The sequence below is a fragment of the Schistocerca piceifrons genome, chromosome X (genome assembly GCF_021461385.2).
Source record: "Schistocerca piceifrons isolate TAMUIC-IGC-003096 chromosome X, iqSchPice1.1, whole genome shotgun sequence".
In the NCBI taxonomy this organism is placed as follows: domain Eukaryota; kingdom Metazoa; phylum Arthropoda; class Insecta; order Orthoptera; family Acrididae; genus Schistocerca; species Schistocerca piceifrons.
The window spans coordinates 352858412-352880262 of NC_060149.1; the positions used below are offsets into that span (position 1 = coordinate 352858412).

General features: G+C 41.4%; 1 long non-coding RNA gene across 1 annotated transcript; it reads right to left on the reverse strand.

Annotated features, from left to right (window-relative positions):
* Positions 1-1059: 1059 nt before the first annotated feature.
* LOC124722125 lies at positions 1060-21507 on the reverse strand. The gene is made up of 3 exons (XR_007006444.1): positions 21451-21507; positions 14827-14917; positions 1060-1333 (listed from the first exon to the last, which is right to left on the reverse strand). It is a non-coding gene; the product is annotated as an uncharacterized LOC124722125 (long non-coding RNA).
* Between the last annotated feature and the right edge of the window lie 344 nt (positions 21508-21851).

Here is a 21851-nt window from a genome sequence, read left to right on the forward strand (position 1 = left end):
TCAGGTGTTGAGAACGTAATCCCACGTGAACAGACAGTATCTCCGTATCCTTCACAGTGCTCACTCAACATCTGATGCTGTTCACTCCCTTTCATACCCTACGAGGCCTGATAACAACATTTTAAACACAAACTACACTAATGCACTCTGGTGGCTGTTCTACCTGTCACAGAGAATTGCAACTTTTATCATTTACATAGTCTGTACATGTACAAAGTTACATCGACACTTCACCTTTTTTTTTTGTGAGGCTTCCTCCCGGTGAGAGTATTTCGAGAGTTTCACAGGAGGAAACCACATAGCATAGCCTGCTGCCTCCACCTTCATTTCTCCCAGTGAGTGTGTCTGCCTTTCCACTCTTATCTTCATCTTGTTTCCATCTATTACGCCCTCATTGTTGAATGAGAATTTGGTATTCAATGTTATTTGTGATTTAAAAAGTGTGTGCGTGTGTGTGTTTCTTTTTTTGCCTGGTTGTCAATGTCGCTTCTGTTAATGCAGTCCAGTTTCTATTACTTTTTCCTGGCATTGCTGATATGCTAAATATCATGTGTGAAGTATGTAACATTTAACATGTTTTCTCTGCATAAAATATGTCTCTGTACTCGTCTTTGTACTCCATTATTAATTTAAATTTTTTCTTTCAGAGGTTTATAAAACTCACACTTTTGAGTATCTGTCTGGAAAACTTTTACATGTCAAAACTAAAGCTCACACAATTTACACAACAGATGTAGGTTTTAGAATGAACTGATTTGACAACCAAGAATCACAGCACTGGTGTCTATTATGAGTCCACTGTAAAGAAAGTAAAGGGTTACCAGTTTCAAGGCTAAGTAACTTGCAATTGTCTTTTAACATCATATGACTTAATTTTCCAAACATCATTCATACAATACACTTTCTCTAAAACCAGTTTCAATTTTTGTCACTTTTCCAATCTTAGGTTTTCTGAAAAATCTAACAATTGCTGTTCATTTAAATTAACTTGTAAAGATAATGAATTTAAACATGCTATTCCACTAATGCACAATGATACAACAAAGATAATGCTTCCTGTTGTGGAAATGAAAAAGTTTATTTTCCTCAAGCAACAGAGATGATGAGTAAATGATATCTTAATACATGGTAATATCTTTCTACAGTACAGATGCAATCTACAGATACAATGTTTAAATATAATCACTGTTCATCTCTCTCCATCTCTCATAACTGTTTAAGCTTGTTTCGGAGCGTATCACCAGCTGTAGTATTATCAATAGCTGCCTTGATATCAGGTGTAAACAACTTTTTGACAGACCTCCGAACGGATGGAATTTCTGTGTCAATCAACCTGAAAATACAGAAAACAATGATGTTAACATCACAAACTGACAGCATGATCACTATAAATACACAACTCAGATCTGCAATATTATGGAAAGGGTAGACTGCTAGTCACCATATGATGGACATGTTGAGTAACAGACAAGCACAACAAAGAGACTACTAAACAAATAAGCTTTCGGCCAAAAGGCCTTCATCTGGAGATCTGGAGTGCGCGCGCGCGCACGCGCGCCCACACACACACACACACACACACACACACACACACACACACACACACACACACACACACACACACACAGAGAGAGAGAGAGAGAGAGAGAGAGAGAGAGAGAGAGAGAGAGAGAGATATTTATGCAAACATAATTCAAACACACATGGCCTGCGAGCAAATGTGCACAATGGGAGAAGCAGTCTGTGTGGTGGGGGGGTAACGAGGAGACTGGCATGGGGAGGGGGAGGGATACCAAGTTAGGGGTGGAGGATGTAAAGTGCTACTTGTTGAGCACACATGGATGAGGTAGGGAGAGGGTAGGGCAGCTAGGTGTAGTCTGGAGGTTAGGCAGAGAGGTGGTGGGGGGGGGGAGCCGAGGAAAGGGAGCGGAAAAGGAGAGAAGCGAAAAGAAGACTGTGGGTGCGTTGGTGGAATAGATGGCTGTGTAGCGCTGGAATGGGAACAGGGAAGGGGAAGAGGAAAGTGACTTCCGAAGGTTGAGGTCAGGAGTATTACAGGAGCACAGGATATATTGCAGGGAGAGTTCCTAGCTGCACAATTCAGAAAAGCTGGTGTTGGTAGGAAGGATCCAGGCTCCAGGTGGCACAGGCTGCGAAGCAGCATTGAAGTGAAAAATAATGTGTTGGGCAACTTGTAATGACCATGTAGAATGCAGCAAAGTGATTGCATCTTAGCTTGTAAATCACATGACGTCTTTCACAGGCAGCCCTGCCTCTGATGGAATAGGTGATGACTGTGACTGGACTGGAGTAGGTGGTGGTGGTGGTGGTGGTGGTGGTGGTGGTGGTGGTGGTGGTCATGGGATGATGTATGGGACAGGTCTTGCATCTAAGTCTATTACAGGGATATGACCCATGAGGCAAGGGGGTTGGGAGCAGGGGTGGAGTCAGGATGGCCTATGCTTCCATCATGAAGCTTTACTCCCACAAAGGTTTGAATTTTTGCAAAGACCATGCTGCAACCCTTTTGGTAAGAAAAACCATACTGAACGAAAAAGTTTGCATTCAATCAACGTGAAAACAACTGACCAGCTAAAAAGGATAACCACATCCGATATTAAACCAGGCCAAAAAATGTGCCCATTCTGTACAAAAGATTTTGATACAATGAATATTCACAAATGGAAGGTACACCTCAATCAGATGAAGATGATGAGACTAATGTTTCTCACAATTTGATTGCAAGCCTAACAGCTCTTGGAATATCACCATTATAATTCAAACAAATTAAGGGATACAAAAGGCTATGCAAAGCGAAAAATACATAAAGTTGAAGGTGCAATTATTAAGAATATTGCAGCAGCTGGAGGATTTGATCCCTGTGACCTGGAGCAATGCTTGACTTGTTTCGATTACAACCAGCTGATCCAAGAATTGAAAGAAAAATTACACATACCAAATCATAAAGAGAAAATTCCAATTTTGAGCTTAATTCCACAAAGCCGGCCTATCAAAAAGACTATGGAAGAATTTTGGGCTCCAGAAAGAATGGTAAGAAAGGCTAGAAAGTTAAAAAGCTGAACAAGGAATATTGGCACATTCCTAAGGTAACTGTGGAAAAACGCTTTCTCAGGCTGTGAAGGCAAGAGTCACTGAGTATCTTTATGATGAAGAATTTAGCTGGATTTGTCCAAGTAAAAAGGCTATATTACTGTTTGAACAGATGGAGAAAAGGTTCAAAAACATGGATATTGGATTTTCCAAATTTTGTGAATTAAGGCCAAAGTGGTGTGTGACCGTAGGTGTAACTGGCTCACATTCAGTCTGTGTCTGCATGATACATCAGAATGTGAAATTAATGTTGGCACAAAATCCAATAAAAGATTAAAAATTTTACTGAGCAAAATTTTCTGTAATTTGGAAAAGGAGTGTGTGCTTCATCACTGTGAAGTATGTCAAGGAACAGATGCTCTAAAGGAATATTTGGAAAGTGTTTTTGCAAATATTGATCCTGACAATGACAATCCAATTCAATTTAAACAACAGATTCACACTGACAGAAGTCCATTTGAAACCAGAAAAATGACAGTTGATGAATTCACTGAAGAATTAATTGCAAAACTTTTGGACCTTTCTACTCACCACTACGTCGCAAACCATCAGAGCAAGCATTTGCAACTGACTAAAGGTCTCAAACCAGGATAATTGATTACATTAATGTATTTTGCTGAAAATTATTCCTTTATTGTCCCAAGATGCAGTTCAAGGATTTCATTGGAAAACTAATCAAGATACATTATGCCCAATTGTCATTTACTACAATGATAATGAAGAACTGAAACACATCAGCTACTGCACAATCAGTGATTGCCTCCAACATGATACCGTTGCAGTGCACGTGTTTTTTAACTTACTTGATCAAGTCCCTGAAGTGCACTTTCACAGAAATTAAGCGTATTCATTATTTTAGTGACTGTTCTGCTGTCCAGTACAAAAATCTCAAGAATTTCCTAAATCTTTGCCATCATCAAAAAGATTTTGGCATTACTGCAGAGTGGAAGTTTTTCGGGACATGCCATGGGATATCGCCATGTGATGGAACTGGGGGCACAGTTAAGAGTATAGCAGCAAGAGCCAGCCTTTAGTGTCAAATTGAAAACCAAATCTTAACACCAACTGATCTGTTTCAATACTGCAAAGCAAATGTGCATGGCACTGAATTTTATTTATATCAAAAACGAAATTATTGAAGATACAAAAATTGAACAAGGAAAGCATTTTGAGGACAGATGTACAGTTTCTGGTACAACAGAGCATCAGCATTTTGTGCCAACTGATGAAAAGCAACTTCAGATTCATAGAGTATCAAATGATACATTGTCCTTTATAGAAAATGTTGACCGAGATGCAAAAGTAAGTTCTAAACATGCTACCATTACTGAACTATAACCCGGCCAGTACGTTGCTTGTATTTATGATGGAAAATAGTGGATAGGAAATATCTGTAAAGTTTCATATGAAGAAAAAGATGCATCGATTAATTTCATGCATCCCCATGGAACTGCTCAATCATTTCATTGGCCTGCTAGAAGAGACATATGCAGGATTCCATAACAACAGATAATTGCAGCCATTCCAATTCCAGCTGCATCAATGATGAGGTGGCAATAAAGTCTGCTAGAAGCAATAGTTTTGGATATCAGCAACAAATTTAAAGCATTCAACAACTGAAGAATTCTGAATTATGGCTTGGGATCCACAGAGAGACCCAAATAAGGCTTGGAAACCTGCTAGATATGCACATTCAGACTTGGGAACCTGCCAGATAGCCACATTCAGGCTTGGGAACCTGCAGTATAGAAACTCACCCGTGGCTGACCTCGTCTTGCTATTGGGTGTGGCCACTTGGCAATGGGGTTACCAGTCACTGAGATCGGTAGTGGCATAGGCACCATGGACCAATGCAAGGATTTTTCTTGAATTACAAAAAAATCTTCATAGTTTAGGTGAAATTTTTGCACCTTACGCATAGAGACACCAAAATGGAAATAAGTGTTTCTAATAGAATGAAATGCGGTAGGTGCCCATTTTGAGACACATGACTTTTAACATGGGTATAATCTGGTACATTCACATTGTTTAGAAAATTTACAGGATGGTAGCACAGTAATCAAACACACAAGCTAGGCCCTAATTCATGGAATATCAAACAGCCAGACAGACAATAGTTTGGCAAAAGACCAGGTCCGCAGTGCCCTTTCCTCACTACTTGTACCTTGTTGAACTACATGGCAAATTTGTTGTGACATGATTTGTTGCCCACTTTGAACTGAGATTATCCCAAAAGCATTGCTGAAATTTACTTGCATCATTTATGTATTGAGCACAAAAATTGTACCACTACACCCAGTAAAAAGGGACTAGTTCTTTTCGATTAGGAACGGTGGCAGGCCAAACTTAAAAGATTTCTTTGTGACTTTTCGGTCTCCGAAAAAGTGATCTTCACAAAAATGACTCTAGTAACTCAGCCAAATTACAGATGAACCTGAAACTTTGCAGAAGTTCATGCAGGTCCCTCAGGTATAGACTCTACAAATTTCATCGAAATTGAAGATGTTCAAGCCATGAACCCTAGGACACCTGACACGGAATAACCCAACTTGTTTTGAAACACTTTTGTTGGGAACTGTAGGTTATTTTCCATTTTCACTGGTGCCAAATTGATTGTCTACATCTTTCCAGTGTGCCAATACAATCTGTTTTAAGTTTATTAGTCCTCAAATCCTTTTTATTCATTTGTCTTATAATTTAACTGCAAGTATTTAAACAATTTACTCAGTGTGTCTATAGAGACATCGTTAATAGCAGCACTACTGATTACCCTAAATTTTGTTATAAAGTGTATGAAGGAGAGTTATGTTATATGAAATTACACAGGATTTGAGTACAACTGTATAATAGATTTGTTTAGAAGTTAAAACATTAATAATGTATATAATTACTTCTTAAATAACTCAAAATCATAAGAGGGAGCCCATTACATCACAACTATTACTATGAACTTCCCATAAATTCTACTTCTATAACACAAGCTTCCAAATGCTAATCACTGCAAGATAGAAGTGCATATTTTGTATTACTTCTTAATATCAATGGCAACTTTGGCTTCCACTTCACAGAGAAGTTTGTGGTCCTGGGTAACTTAAAATTCTAAAGTAAATTTCTAACTCAACATCTCTGTGTGTGTGTGTGTGTGTGTGTGGGGGGGGGGGGGGGGGGGGACCTACACAACCAAGCTTCATAAACAGAGAAACGAGTCACAGCCATATTGCCCACACACTGCTGCTAACAAGCCAGGCAGCCATACTGCATGGTGATCCTTCAGAGTGCCTCAGATTTCCGGGCAACCAGCAATCAGTGAGCATCACACATGAGCAATCTACGAAACGATCAGTTGCCCATGCAAAGGAGCACTACGATCTGTAGCTCGTGTGTGGGGTCCTTTAGAAATGGAAACAGTTGTGGTGTCATGCTCATCGAAAGTGGTTTGTTACTTAGTACTGCATGGGCTTCGTCCAAAAGCCTCTGACACATTTTGCTGTTGGCAGATGCTTGTGTGTGCACTGTGTTTTGTTGGTGCAAATGGCATTCTTTGCAACTAAAGTTTTATTCTCTAGTTTATTTTTTATTGCTGCAGAAGTGGATTACTGTAAAATTCTTTGTTTGACTATTAATACTTACCAGTCACAATTACAAAAATTTATCTAAAAACAAAAACAATCAAAAATTCTTGTAATTTTAAAAAATTCGCAGGTTTTTTCTACATGAAAGATATCCCAGGCTTCCTGGGGCATATATTCCCCATAGGCTGTAAGGAAAGGACTTCTTGGTACGGAATGGGTGGCAGCTATTGAAGTGGAGGTATTACTGGTGGTTGATAGATTTAATATGGACAGAGGTACTGATGCAGCCATCTCTGAGGTGGAGTGAGGAAGGTGTCTTGTTGGGTTGAGGAGGACCAGGTGAAGCGAATGGGAGAGAAGATGTAGAGGTTCTGGAGGAATATGGATAGGGTGTCCTCTCTCTCGATCCAGATCATGCAGATGTCATCAATGAATCTGAACCAGGTGAGGGGTTTAGCAATCTAGATGCCCCATGAAGAAGTTGGTGTAGGATGGTGCCATCCAAGTGCTCCTTGCCATACCATGGATTTGTTTGCAGGTTATAGCTTCAAAGGTAAAGTAATTGTGGCTGAGAATATAGTTGGTCATGGTGACCCAGAAGAATGTTGTAGGTTTGGAATCTGCCAAGCATTGGAAAAGGTAATGTTCAGTAGTGGGCTATTGGCATTAGGGATGTTAGTGTAAAGGGTGATGGCATCAATAGTGATAAGCAGTGTACCTTATGGTAAAGGGACAGGAACTGTGGAGAGTCGGTGGATGAAGTGGTTGGAGTATTGAAGACATCACCTACAAACAAATCCATGTTATGGCAATGGGCACCCACAGGGCACCATCCCATGCCAACCTATTCATGGGCCATCTAAAGGAAACCTTGTTAATCACCCAGAGTCCTGAACCCCTCACCTGGTTCACATGCATTGATGACATCTTCGTGATCTGGATTGAGGGTGAAGACAGCCTATCCACAGTCCTTCAAAACCCCTACACCTTCTTCCCCATTCGCTTTACCTGGTCCTCCTCAAACCAACAAGCCGCCTTCCTCTATGTTGTCTGCCACCTCAAAGATGGCTACATCAATACCTCAGTCCATATCAGACCTACCAACCACCAGCAACAGCTCCACTTTGATAACTGCCACTCATTCCATACCAAGAATTCCCCTCCATACAGCCTGGCAACACATGGCAGTCATACCTACAGTGACGAGCAATCTCTCTTGAAATATAGGAGCAGTCCAAGTGCTAATACTGTGTCTTTAAAATTTAAATTCAACATACTGAATAATTTTTTTTGTGAAATTTACAGTTTTGATTTAATAGTACTGAAGCAAGACTGCTAACTAGATTTTTCTGAAGCAAGCAAAACCTGATCAATTTTGGATCTTTAGAAATTTGTACTGCATACTTTTTGGAAAGCAAGTACTTGATGACACATTTACAATATTCAATTCAATGATTTTTATAATTATGAATAGTAATTATCCCTTAAGTAGTTAAGAATTCCTTTGTAACACACGACGGAAAATAACATAGTTTTTGCCTCTTGGTCATATCCTTCAATAATTTCACTTATTTTATAAGCTCTAGTTTTATGTTCTAAAACTCTCATAATTTTTAATGATTTGTACCACATTTCTATTATAGGTCATGTTAGGTATTAATGTGTGTCCTAAATGTTACAACTGTATTTTTTTATGTTGTCCTTTTTTGTACAGATCTTTTTGTGTGTTCATGCATTTGTTATCTTATTTAATTTTTTTCTGTTATTATTATTTTAGTCTATCTTTGTTTTGTACGTTTTGACTAGTTGACAGTCTCAAAATTAAAGAAGCTGACACTTTCTTGAAAATAACATCTGCAATATCTACTGTATTATCAATTAAAACTACAATATTTTCTCTCTTTCTGGGGATACACAATGTCAAAGACAGAAGTGCAAGTTCGATGCAAAAGATGCATAAATGACTAAAACATGAAAAACCAGATTTTCAAAACAATAAAACAACCGGATCACACAATTAAGGAAGATAAAGAAGCAAGGCATGACTGAAACTGAGCTGGACAAACTCTGAAAGCATGAGAGAAATCAGAAGAGACTGCAGAGGTCAAAGAAATGGGGCGAAAAAGTTTAAGCAGCGATCTCCCTCTGTCTCCTCATAAGACTCTGTGGGTCCACATCAATGCCTGCAGTCACTGGGAAAGGCCGTATGGACAACAACATGAGCATTGCCCAATTTACCAAGGAAGAAAATGGCAGTTTTAACATGCTTAGCAGAATGTGCTCGTTTGTCGCTATCAGCCACAGAAGTGCATCATTCTCATACAAAATCTGTTGTGTACACAGTTCCGCATAGTCAGCACGTACACAACTTTCGCACTAGAGCGCGCCCCGCTAAGCACAACAGCGCATGCGCAGCGCTCGTCCGTCTCCGCACTACGAGATGGCGCTGCCTTAGAGATGGACCAAATTCTGCTTCCGCCGATCCGCGTATTAATCTGTAATGCAGCCAATGCGAAAGCTGTTAACATAGAACCTTTTCTCCTCGCGGATCACACTTGCGCAGTGGTACCTGAACGCATGAGGTATTATAACGAGTGTACATACCTCCGATTAGTCAGTCTGCATTTATCTGCACCTGTCTGTACCAGTCTATAGTCAAGTTTCAGTATGCACCTAAGAAGATTACCATATTCCTGTACATAGCCATGAAGATAAATGTATAGACACTTTTGTCAAGTATCAGAGATATATGTGAGAATAAGATTAACGTACCAAGACCAAAGGAACTTCAGATTGTCAATTGTAAATAGCATCCAGAATCAGGTTACGTAAGGTTTATGCTTGTTACTATTTTAATAAATGTGTGTGAAAATTAATCAAGTTCTGTTTAAAGTTGGTCACCGTCATTCTGCTACTCTAAGCGTGCAAGTGGCATTTCTATCGTCTGATCTAATGGCAGAAGATAAACACGCCACGATAAGACCACGAGACATATTGCTGACACTCGCCTACTTCGTTAGAGCGACAAGTCAAATAATCTGATGGTGTGTGTACCGAAGGTCTTACAGTACGCACACCACAAAATCCAAAGTCAACCATTCAAAAGTGAGAGATTTCTACTTCAGGCCAGATATTGTATATACATGCTCAGGAATTACAGACTTTATCACTATCTGCGAGAATGGAATCAAGAAAAAGTCACGAAAACACACTGTTCTTGAAAGAATTGTTCCTAGTTTTTAAAGAAGAAAACCCAGACCTCATTATCAGTTTCTCAAAATCTTGTAGCTTGCTACCAAAGAATGTTTTACTTCTGAAAAGTACTGCATCCAATCAGAGCAAGTGCAGAATACTTAAAGTCTTAAAATACAGCTATTCAAACTCTTTCTGGGAGAAAATACTGTGTGATATGATAATCACTTCTGCTTGTTGGCAAAATAGTTGTGAAGCCTGCTGTAACGGCAAATTTTTGCTGGCGCCACAAAACAGCAATGATGACGTTATTAGCAAATGTTGGGAAAACTCAGATCAAGGACTACAACTTTCTACTAAAGGAGGTCAGGTTGGAGACCTATTTGAAGCCACACTACAAGACTTGCCAAGCTTTAAAGCCCATGTAAATCTCAAATGAATGCAGTCTGCAGCGTTTGAGAATAGTAAAACTAGAAACCAGTGGTACCTGTATTTTGCAGATAGATTTTGCCATGTCTTTCTCATGTGAATGCTAGAATGAAATTATGACTGCACTTTGGTCCATAGAAAGTGTTCTGTTATTCACAGCAGCCTTATTCTTTAAAGGAAAATGTGGAACATTTCTTATTTGTTCCAACACTAAGAATAAGGACGAAAATGCAATTTTTACTTTCACTGTTTTTTTTATTGTAATATTTTCAATACAGAGCAACTAAACAGTGGAGAAGTAATATGGAGTGTTGAACCTGCCCCTGAATTTAAAAACAGATACATGGCCAAAGTTCTATACTTATTCTCCCAGAAATATGGCAGAAATTTTTCATGGACGTATTTTGCAAGAGGGTTGTTGATGGAATACGGGGAATGTCAAACAACATGTTCATGAGAATATAATGAGCCAAGGAGAAAATGTCCCAGTTGTCCAGAGTGCAAAAGACTTTGCTGATCTTGCTACAAAAATTGTAACTAATAGAAAGATCTTCTATGTTGATGAACAATTCATCAACAAAAAAACTGAAAAAGAAAATCCTTGGATGGATGTTCTACCAATCCCTGGATTTCATCATTTCATACTGAAAACAAAAGGACAGGCCACATAGTGTAAAACAAATCATCTTCCTCGAGATTATGTTACTTTTGAAGCTGACACAAGTACAATGGATTTGTTGGACCTATCTATCAACCAGTGGGTGATAGTTAATTACCGTGGTGTTCACTACAGAGGAGAAGTAACAGAAGTTCATCACAACACCATAAGAGTTGCTGTCATGCATGAGTCGAAGGTTCCCAGTTTATTCAGATGGCTAAAAGAAAGGGATGAGATAACTTACACCCAAGATGAAATTGTGAAGATAATTCCTGGAACAGTAATTGCTACAAACGGGCGACTATACAAATGTATGAACAACTACACTACTGGCCATTAAAATTGCTACACCAAGAAGAAATACATATGATAAACGGGTATTCATTGGACAAATCTATTATACTACAACTGACATGTGATTACATTTTCACGCAATTTGGGTGCGTAGATCCTGAGAAATCAGTACCCAGAACAACCACCCCTGGCTGTAATAATGGCCTTGATAGCCTGGGCATTGGCAAACAGAGCTCGGATGGTGTGTACAGGTACAGTTGCCCATGCAGCTTCAACACGATACCACAGTTCATCAAGAGTAGTGACTGGTGCATTGTGACAAGCCAGTTGCTTGCCCACCATTGACCAAACGTTTTCAATTGGTGAGAGATCTGGAGAATGTGCTGGCCAGGGCAGGCAGCAGTCGAACATTTTCTGTATCCACAAAGGCCCGTACAGGACCTGCAACATGCGGTCATGCATTATCCTGCTGAAATGTAGGGTTTCGCAGGGATCGAATGAAGGGTAGAGCCACGGGTCGTAACACATCTGAAGTGTAGCCTCCACTGTTCAAAGTGCCGTCAATGCGAACAAGAGGTGACCGAGACGTGTAACCAAATGGCACCCCTTACCATCACGCCGGGTGATACGTCAGTATGGTGGTGACGAATACACGCTTCCAATGTGCATTCACTGCGATGTCGCCAAACATGGATGCGACCATCATGATGCTGTAAACAGAACCTGGATTAATCCGAAAAAATGACGTTTTGCCATTCGTGCACCCATGCTCGTCGTTGAGTACACCATCGCAGGCACTCATGTCTGTGATGCAGCGTCAAGGGTAACCGCAGCCATGGTTTCCAAGCTGATAGTCCATGCTACTGCAAACGTCGTCGATCTGTTCGTCCAGATGGTTGTTGTCTTGCAAACGTCCCATCTGTTGACTCAGTGATCGGGATGTGGCTGCACGATCCGTTACAGCACTGCGGATAAGATGCCTGTCATCTCGACTGCTAGTGATATGAGGCCATTGGGATCCATCACGGCATACCGTATTACCCTCCTGAACCCACCGATTCCTTATTCTGCTAACAGTCATTGGATCTAGACCAACGCGAGCTGCAATGTCACGATACGATAAAACCGCAATCGCGATAGGCTACAATCCGACCTTTATCAAAGTCGGAAATGTGATGGTACGCATTTCTCCTCCCTCCTTACAAGAGGCATCACAACAACGTTTCACCAGGCAACGCGGTCAACTGCTGTTTGTGTACGAGAAATCGGTTGGAAACTTTCCTCGTGTCAGCACGTTGTAGGTGTTGCCACTGGCGCCAACCTTGTGTGAATGCTCTGAAAAGCTAATCATTTGCATATCACAGCATCCTCTTCCTGTCGGTTAAATTTCATGTCTGCAGCACATCACCTACGTGGTGTAGCAATTTTAATGGCCAGTAGTGTAGTTAAAAATGTGGGTCACTTTAATGTTACAATAATGTAACTTTAACTAATAAGTTATTATTATATGTGTGTTTTTTTTCCCTTTGGGAAACCAAGAAAGAATGAGAATTCACATGGCGTCCCACACATGAAAACAGAGGCCACATATTTACTTTTGCCAATTTGTTCACTCTTTCAAATATAATACATTTAATATGTAGCTAATATTATGTAGTTTTAACAAAAACATCTATTATAGTAAAATGGTCTTAGGTTCACAGAGTTTTTAAATACTACTGAGAAAAAAAATTCCAGGTCCAATGACCAACTCCCATGCATGACAGTTGAATTTCCTTCAGTATTTCAGATACCCACCGCATACATTCCAAAAATTAATCCATGTAAATAACAGAGTTCGTTCTGGACAATTTTCAGTGGCACATTACTTGGTTACTACATTCTATTTTTAAAGCATAATAATACAAAAAGTACCATTAAAAAGGGTGCAAATGTCCCACACATCACCACACTGACGCCCGCACTGACTGAAATTACCCTCCCAATCTTGCACAGAAACAGATCTCCCATGCCTTATCTCTCCAGTCACCCACCACCTCCCAAACACCCTCCATCAGGCCACAGAGGAGCATTCTTCTAATGACTCAGTACCACCCAGCACTGGAGCAACCGAATCGTATTCTCCACCAGGGTTTTGACTACCTCTTGTCATGTCCTGAAATGAGAAATGTCCTACCCACTATCCTTCCCACCCCCTCGCACAGCCGTATTCCGCTCCTCACCAAACCTATTCACTCCTGCTCCCAACCCCCTGCCTCATGGCTCATATCCTGTAATAGACCCAGATGTAAGACCTGTCCCATACATCCTCCCACCTACTCCAGTCTGATCACAAACATCACCTATCCCATCACAGGCAGGGCTATCTGTGAAAACAGTCATGTGATCTACAAGATAAGCTGCAACCACTCTGCTGCATTCTATGTGGGCATGACAACCAACAAGCTGCCTGTCTGCATGAATGGCAACTGACAAATTGTGGCCAAGAAACAGCTGGACCACCCAGTTACTGAGAGTGCTGCCCAATACAGTTTTCTTCATTTCAATGATTCCTTCACACCCTGTGCCATCTGGATCCTTCCTACCAACACCAGCTTTTCTGAACTGCACAGGTGGAAACTCTCCCTACGCTATAGAGTACATTCCGTAACCACCCTGGCCCGAACCTTCATTAGTCACTGTCCTACATTCCCTTCCCTGTTCCCACTCCAGCACTACTCAAGTCTTCTATTCCACCAATGCACCCACTGTCTTTTTAATTCTCTCTTTTCCTACTCCCTTTCCTCTCCCCTGTCCAACCTTGTGACTGCACCTAGCTGCCCTACCCTCTCCCCACCCCATCCCATCCCTGTATGCTCTCACAAACAGCACTTTATCATCCTCCACTTCTAACCTGCTATACTTCCTCCTCCCCACCCCAGCCTCCTCCTCACCCCTACCACGCAGATTGCCTCTCCCATAATGCACAGTTGCTTGCAGACTGGCTTCGGGAGCCAGAGACAGTGGTCGTGTGTGTGTGTGTGTGTGTGTGTGTGTGTGTGTGTGTGTGTGTGTGCGCGCGCACGCGCGATGTCTCATCAACATATGGTTCATGGCAGACCAAATATATTTTGCATCTCCAAAAATATTTATTTATTGTGCCTACTATTGTAGTTTCAGTTAATCTCAATTTTCCATATAAAATGCACTTAGTTCAAATGGCTCTAAGCACTATAGGACTTAACATTTGAGGTCATCAGTCCCCTATACTTAAAACTACTTAAACCTAACTAACCTAAGGACATTACACACATCCATGCCCGAGGCAGGATTTGAACCTGCGGCCGTAGCAGCAGCGCGGTTCCTGACTGAAGCACCTAGAACCGCTAGGCCACAGCGGCCAGCAATGCACTTAGTGTCCATTTCTACAGTGTCTTGTTAACACTTAGTAAATTAATTTATTCATATTAATAGGAACCCAATCATTTTTGTATGTTACTCCAATCCTATTAGCGAAGATATCATTTCATTGTTGGATATATATATAGAACTATGTTACACTCCAGAATGCATTCAGACAAGCAAACTTACTTAAGAAATATGACGATGCCTGCTCTGCCTTCGACCCATGACTTAATATCCTCCTGTGCCACAGCTGACAAGAAGAATCCACTGAATGTAACTGAAAAAAGAAGAAAAAAAACATCAAATTCCATATCGTACACCCTCAAAAATATAATACTAAATCAGTTAAGACTTTCTATTCATGATCAGTTTGCCAATGCCCATGAAGGTAGAAAGAGAGAGAGAGAGAGAGAGAGAGAGAGAGAGAGAGTGTGTGTGTGTGTGTGTGTGTGTGTGTGTGTGTGTGTGTTTTGGGGCTTATGGGCAGGCACTCAGTGGCAAGGTTATCAGCGCCCTTAAAGTCATGAAAACAATCGAATGTGGCTAGAACCTGGGAAATTGTTCCACACTCATACACTAGAATCGACCACAAAATCACTCTATTTCGCACGCACTAAAACAATGGAGATAAAGTAAAAGTAGCTATACATGAGATAAAAACACAAGTGAAACGAGAAAGGAGCTAAAAGCAAGGCACAGATAAATATCACTGGCAGACTACTCACAAAAGATATGGGCGAGCCAGTTACCGTGTTAACGCATTAAAACCATCTCCTTAAAATCTTGGGAAGGATGTTGGACAATTCAAAAAACTTTAAAACTCAAACCAACTTCATTTGAGTGTTACTTAAAATAGAGGGCAGATCTGCCAGAAAATCCACCGCAGCCCGCTGGTCGGAAAATAAAACACAGTCCAATAACATGAGGCACACAGTGATCTGTATGTCACAAGCACTATCATTGGATGGTCCTTCTCGCTGGAGTAAAAAGCCATGCACCATATGGCTATGGCCTATGTGAAGACAAGAAAGAAGGCCATCGTCCCATCGACATGGCTGGAAGGAGGTATGCGACATATGAGTTGTGGGCTTTACTACATGGAGCTTATAGTCAGTCACTTCCAGCCGCTTGTCTTCCTATCGATGCATGACTTTGTACCTCAACAGCGAGGTGATATCATGCAGGGGAATGGCACAATGAAATACCGACTGGGTATGTGACTGGTCCTGTAAGCACCCACAGCCAGTTAAATTCCCTGATGGTGGACAGTGTCAATGATCTTCAAATAAGAAGGCCTCAGTGATCCATACACCATGCACCCATAGTCCAGCCACAAACACACAAAAGTCCTATAAAACTGGAGCAAACACACACTGTCCGCTCCCCAAGACCTGTGGCTAAGTCACTTGATTATGTTCAGTGCCTTCAAAGTTCCGGCTTTCAATTCTCTCTGGTGTGGCAACCATGACAATTTGGAGTAAAAAATGAGGCCCAGGAACCTCACTGAGTCTCTAAAATGTAGGATGGTGTCCCTCATATGCAAGTCAGGCAAATTAAAAATACGATGAGAATGATTAAAATGCACACACACACACTTATCTACAAAAAAACTGAAAACCCATCTTTGCAACCCGCTCCTCTAACCCCCGCACTGTAAGTTGCAACTGAGAGCTCATTGTTGCAACACTGGAGGAGGAACAGAAAATAGCAAAATCGCCCACAAATAAGGAGCATTGTACAGGACTCCTTACCATAGACATACTGTTTATGGCTATGGCAAAGAGGGTAACACTTAAAACACTGCCCTGAGGGATACCTTTCTCCTGCTCAAAACGATATGACAGTGAGTCACTGACTCTGGTCCTAAAAAACTGCTGAGACAGGAAAGACAATATTAAGATAGGGCAGGGGGCACGAAAGCCCCACTGATGCAGTTGTTCGAGAATACATTGTTTCTAAGTAGTGTCGTACACCTTACTGATATCAAAAACATGCTAATAGGGTGATGTTTATGTGGGAAAGCCTGCTGAACAGCTGCATCTAACATGGTCATGTTCTCAACAGTGGACCAAAATCTCTGGAATTCACACTAAGAGTGGCTAAGGACTTAACTGGTCTGTAACAACCAGACCAGACAATGGTTAACCATTTGCTCCAGAGTCTTTCCTACATAGCTCGTTAAGGCAATACTCCGATAACTACTGGGACATGTGCGGCCCTTTTCTTGGTTTGAGGAGAGGTATCAGCAGTGCCTCTCTCCATGAGTTGGAGAAGTTACCTGCCTGCCATATAAGATCAAAACATGTGATGAGGAGTTCCTTTGAGATTGCTGGCAAATGCTGAGGTACGCAGTACAGAATTTGGTCGTGACCAGGTGCAGTATCACGAGTCTCAGACAGAGCAGATTCCAACACCCACATGGAGACAACACAGCTATAAGTCTCACAATTGTCAGATCTAAAGTCCAATTTTTTCTTATCTACAGTCTCATGGTAGCAATGAAACATTGATTCCTGGCTAGCACTGGCAGTAGTTTGCGCAAAATTCTCTGCCAGCATCTGAGCAACATCCCTGTTTCAGCACTGATAAACAACTGTGTTTACCAGAAATCCTCCTTATGGCTTCCCCTACTTTTGAAAAACAAATGGAGCGATTGATGGAGTCCAGAAACATTTACCATGACCTTTTCTTGCTCTCCTGAATTATGCGTCGAACCTTGGCTCTTGCGAAACAAAATGCTGTGAGATTCTCCACTGTGGGGCAGTAGTTAAACTGTCTAAGTGCTGCATGCCTGGCCCTGATTGCTGAGTGGCACTCGCCAGTCCACCAAGGTACAGGTTGCCTCCGAAGACGGCAAGAGGACTTTGGGTTGAATAAGTCAGCAGCATGAAGGTAGGATAAGTCAGCAGCATGAAGATTGGATAAGTCAGCAGCATGATGGATCACTTATGTAATGTGGTCCACCCATTCCTGGAAACTGTTGTGGTGTTCTAACACAGCATACTGCACCAACAGCATTCAGTTAGCCCTGCTAAACATTCATTTTGGTGGCTGCTCTTCAGGTCCATCCAATAGGTGAATGGGGAGTGGTAAGTGGTCTCTAGAATGAAGGTCATCAGTGACTTCCCACTGAACAGTCTACAAGGGCTGGCGAGCAGAAAGGGGATGTCAATGGTTGAGAATGACCCAGTGGTAGCACAGAAATGGGTGAGAGTACGTATGTTGAAGATGCAACGCTCGTGAAAAATCATGAGGCTCTCCAAAGCCCAACCCCAAGGGCAAGTAGAGGTCAAACCTTACAAAACGTGATGGGCATTGATGTTTCCCAGCAGGAGATAAATGGTCGGGGGAGTTGTTCTACAAGATCTGTGAGAGCCTCAGAGTCTATTGCATCCTGCGGAGGCAGATAAAGGGAGCAAACTGTGATCCTCTGACACACATGAATTTCAACGGCAATGGCTTGCAGGTCAGTAGCCAGGGGGAGAGCAGAGGAGTGGTGTGTGGTGTTGACAAACACTGCAACCCCTCCCTTGGCCCTTTCCCCATTCAGATCATCCTTGCGATAAAACATATAACCCTGTAGTACAGGGTCATCACATGCTTTAAAATGTGTTTCCTGCCAACACAAGCACAGGAAGCATTGCTGTGTTAGGAGTTTCAGTTCCTCCACATATGTCCTGAACCCATTAATGTTCCATTGTATAATGGGAGCCATCTATCATGGTGTAGTACTTTAAGCTTGACTTTCTGCTGGGGCAGCAAGCACACAATGGGTGGAGGCTCAATCTTCAGACGAGGTGATTGCCCCAGTCTGACATCAAGTTCCATTGCTTCCGAAGAAGATTTGGGAGAGATGTCAGATAGGATGACATTGAAATCATCAGACTGTGTACCTCCTGTCTCCATCACTGGCCAATTCATCACCTTCGACTTCAGATTTTTGGGTCTGAGGCGGCTTTGGAGCCACAACTTTGGAAGTGGTGGGGGGTGGGGGTGGGAGGGGGAGGGTTGGCAGGCTTGAAGGGAACTGCAGCAGTAGAAGTGCATTATCAGCTGCAGGTGCTAGTGCTGATACAGCAACCTCCGTTTGTGTAGTGGCATCAGTTTTCTGCTTCTTGGCTTCACAATATGGGATGCGCTTTGTTGTTTTGATCTCCTGGATCTTCCATTCCTGCAGTCCCTACTTCACACTGAGTGATCACTAGAGCAGTTAACACACTTTGGTGGAGAAGAACAACCAACTCCATAGAGGGCAGCTTTACCACATTTCCCACAAGTGGCATCTCTTTTACAACCAACAGTAGTGTACCCAAAGTGCTGGCATTTAAAACACTGCACTGAGTATGGGAAATAAGGCTGTACACTTAGGTGTAGGAAACCTGCCCTGACATGCTCTGGTAGTTTGGTGCTGTTAAAAGGTAGGTCTGACTGGACAAGATCACCATCCACCAGTTTCATAATGTTTTGCACATCAACAATGCCTTCCCAGGACCACTCAGGTATCAGTTCTTATTGGGGAAAGCCAACCAGATTTCTGCAAGTCTCAACACCTTTGCTTCAACACCTTTGCTGTAATTCAAGGTGTTGTGCAGTTTAGTTTCATTTGCATACTCCCCAAGGCATTGAGCTTTTTGGAGGGTCTTCATTTGTTGGTAATTTGAGGTTTTGACCAACAGAATCCCATTTCGCTAACACTTGATGGATTTTAATGTTCCTGCAAGGCCCTCCAAAACTTTTTGTATATTAAATGGTGAAACTTTGTCGAAACTGCCCTGTTCCCTTTTAAGTATGATAAACACATTCTGTGAAAATAGATATGTTCTGTTACAAGTGACTGAGTGAGGAGGACAGGCTATCTGAGCACTCTTGATAGACTGGGTGTTGTTGCCTTCCAGTTGCCCACCCTTTCCACTGGGAGGTGGAAAAGAAAATTTCAGAGGATACAGTTTGGTCCTACGAGCAGCTAGGGAAAAAAGGACCCACTCAGACAGGGCCCCATGTGCCTAAATAAGCCTTATACAACTGAGGTGCAGCAGATTCCCCAGAGGTTTCCTGCTAATGACTGTTCCACCTCAACAGTCACGCATCTCATCGGCACGTGGTACACCTTAAGATGAGGATTTTTTTTATGGAGGTTTTTACCAGCTTCATGGTCTGGGCTGTCAAGTCAAGATCTCCGTTCCCTGTGACACACAATGTTACACTACAGCATCGCATGATGGTCCCTGAAGTACGCCCGGAGTTTACAGTGACAGAGGACTGGTAGCGCTTACCAGTCTCCAGCTCAGGAATCCTGGAGTTGCCAATCAACAAATGAATGGTCAGCCCTTGAGGGCATGAGGAAGCAGACTCCCCCCCCCCCCCCCTTCCCCCCTCCCCACAGGGGTTGTTTGAACCTTATAACTGAAGAATGTCTTGTTGCTAAAACACACACACACACACACACACACACACACACACACACACACACAAAACACTAGTGGTACTTTTATGAAGAGGTAAAACAAATTATAAATTGCAGCTGTAAGAAACCAAGGTCAGAACACAGTATGAGTGTGAGCAATCTTCGATGCGAGGATGCATGTTAAAACTGAAGAGGATGCTTTAGAATTGGGGGGAGGGAGGGAGGGAGGGAAAGGGGGGGGCAATAGTGTACCATTCAGCATACATATCTAAAAAAAAAAAAAAACTGATTACACAAAACAAAGGCTCCAAAGAACAACACAGATATAAAACCATAGTGCGAAAGCTGCCATAGCAGGTAAAACAACAAATCTAAACAGACTAATGGTAAATATTGCTCACCATCTTTCGGAATTCCTCCATTATAAAGTCAAACAAGACAGTAAATATAAGCTGCAGACAACATTTACTTATTTTGTCATGCATCACTTTGTTTGTCCCCCTCTTCATCCACCACTACTTGGTTCATTTCTATCAACCACTTTCTGTTTCCTTACTGATCAACACCATTGAGCCACTCAAACTGTTCAATGGCATGCCTAAATTATTCTCCTGTTTTGCTCCCATGCATATCACTGCTTTTCAAATTTGTTTTCCCCTTGCCCACCTGTCAAGCTTTGATGTACCCTCCCAAAATCCATCTACTAAAGTTTAATGTTGATTACAACATTAATACTGTTAACACACACTTTCTTTGCTGTTGGGTTTCAAATAACAATAATGTTTGGTCAATAAACACTGGTACAGATTTTAGAAGGAAATTGTTAGAAACTGACAATTGTTTTCTATAAGGAAACTTCCCAGAATTTGTGTAAGGTAGTTACAGAAATGTCAGGATTGCTGGATAAGAATCTGAAACATGATTCTTTGGATTCCAAATCTGGAACTTCATTATTGTGTAGAAAAAGGTACTAATATTGGTGTGTTCTCTTGTGTTCTGTGAACTTTCTTGTTCCAAAATGCAGAAAGGCTCCAAATTTAACAAATAAGGGACTCTTAACACAGTACCCCTATTTCAATTAAGTGACTGTTTCCTCCTCTTCCTTGTCATATCAAATGCTTGGAGTTTATGGTCCCACTTAGTGCCTTGATCTTCTAAGTGGAAACCATTGGTGAAAGTATTTCAGTGCAATATGCAGACACCTATTGAAAACTAAAGAGATAACCTCTTTTCCATTAGAAAATTGGCACTGCAAGCAACAAAAAATCCAATAATTGTTTTACAAATATGTGACAGTTACAAACCTCTTTTCCATAGAAAATTGGCACTGCACGCAACAAAAATCCAATAATTGTTTTACAAATATGTGACAGTTACAGTAGAAAGGAAACAGCATGTGCTCTTACTTTCATTCTCTTGAAGACGCTGTTTGTCTGACTTTATCAGTTGTTTCAACAGCCATTTTCCTTGCACACAAAGTGTACAATGTTTTTCAGCGCTTTCTCTAACTCGGTACCTGCAAAGGAAAATAAGACAAGTGGATAATATTCATGAAGAGTATGAACTTTGTTTGAAAATAACTAGAGAAATGTAGCCTCAGATATGGTAGCAGAACAATTAACACTTCATCATACAATTATGAGCACTGGTGTGCTCTCATGGAAACTGAGCTTTATGAATATTATTCACAAATAGCATTCTTAATCACTATGTATTCAAGTTTACACATAACAAGCAACTATGAATGAGATTCTACAAATAATTTTCCATTAAAATTAACAATTTATCATATTTATGTATGATTTTA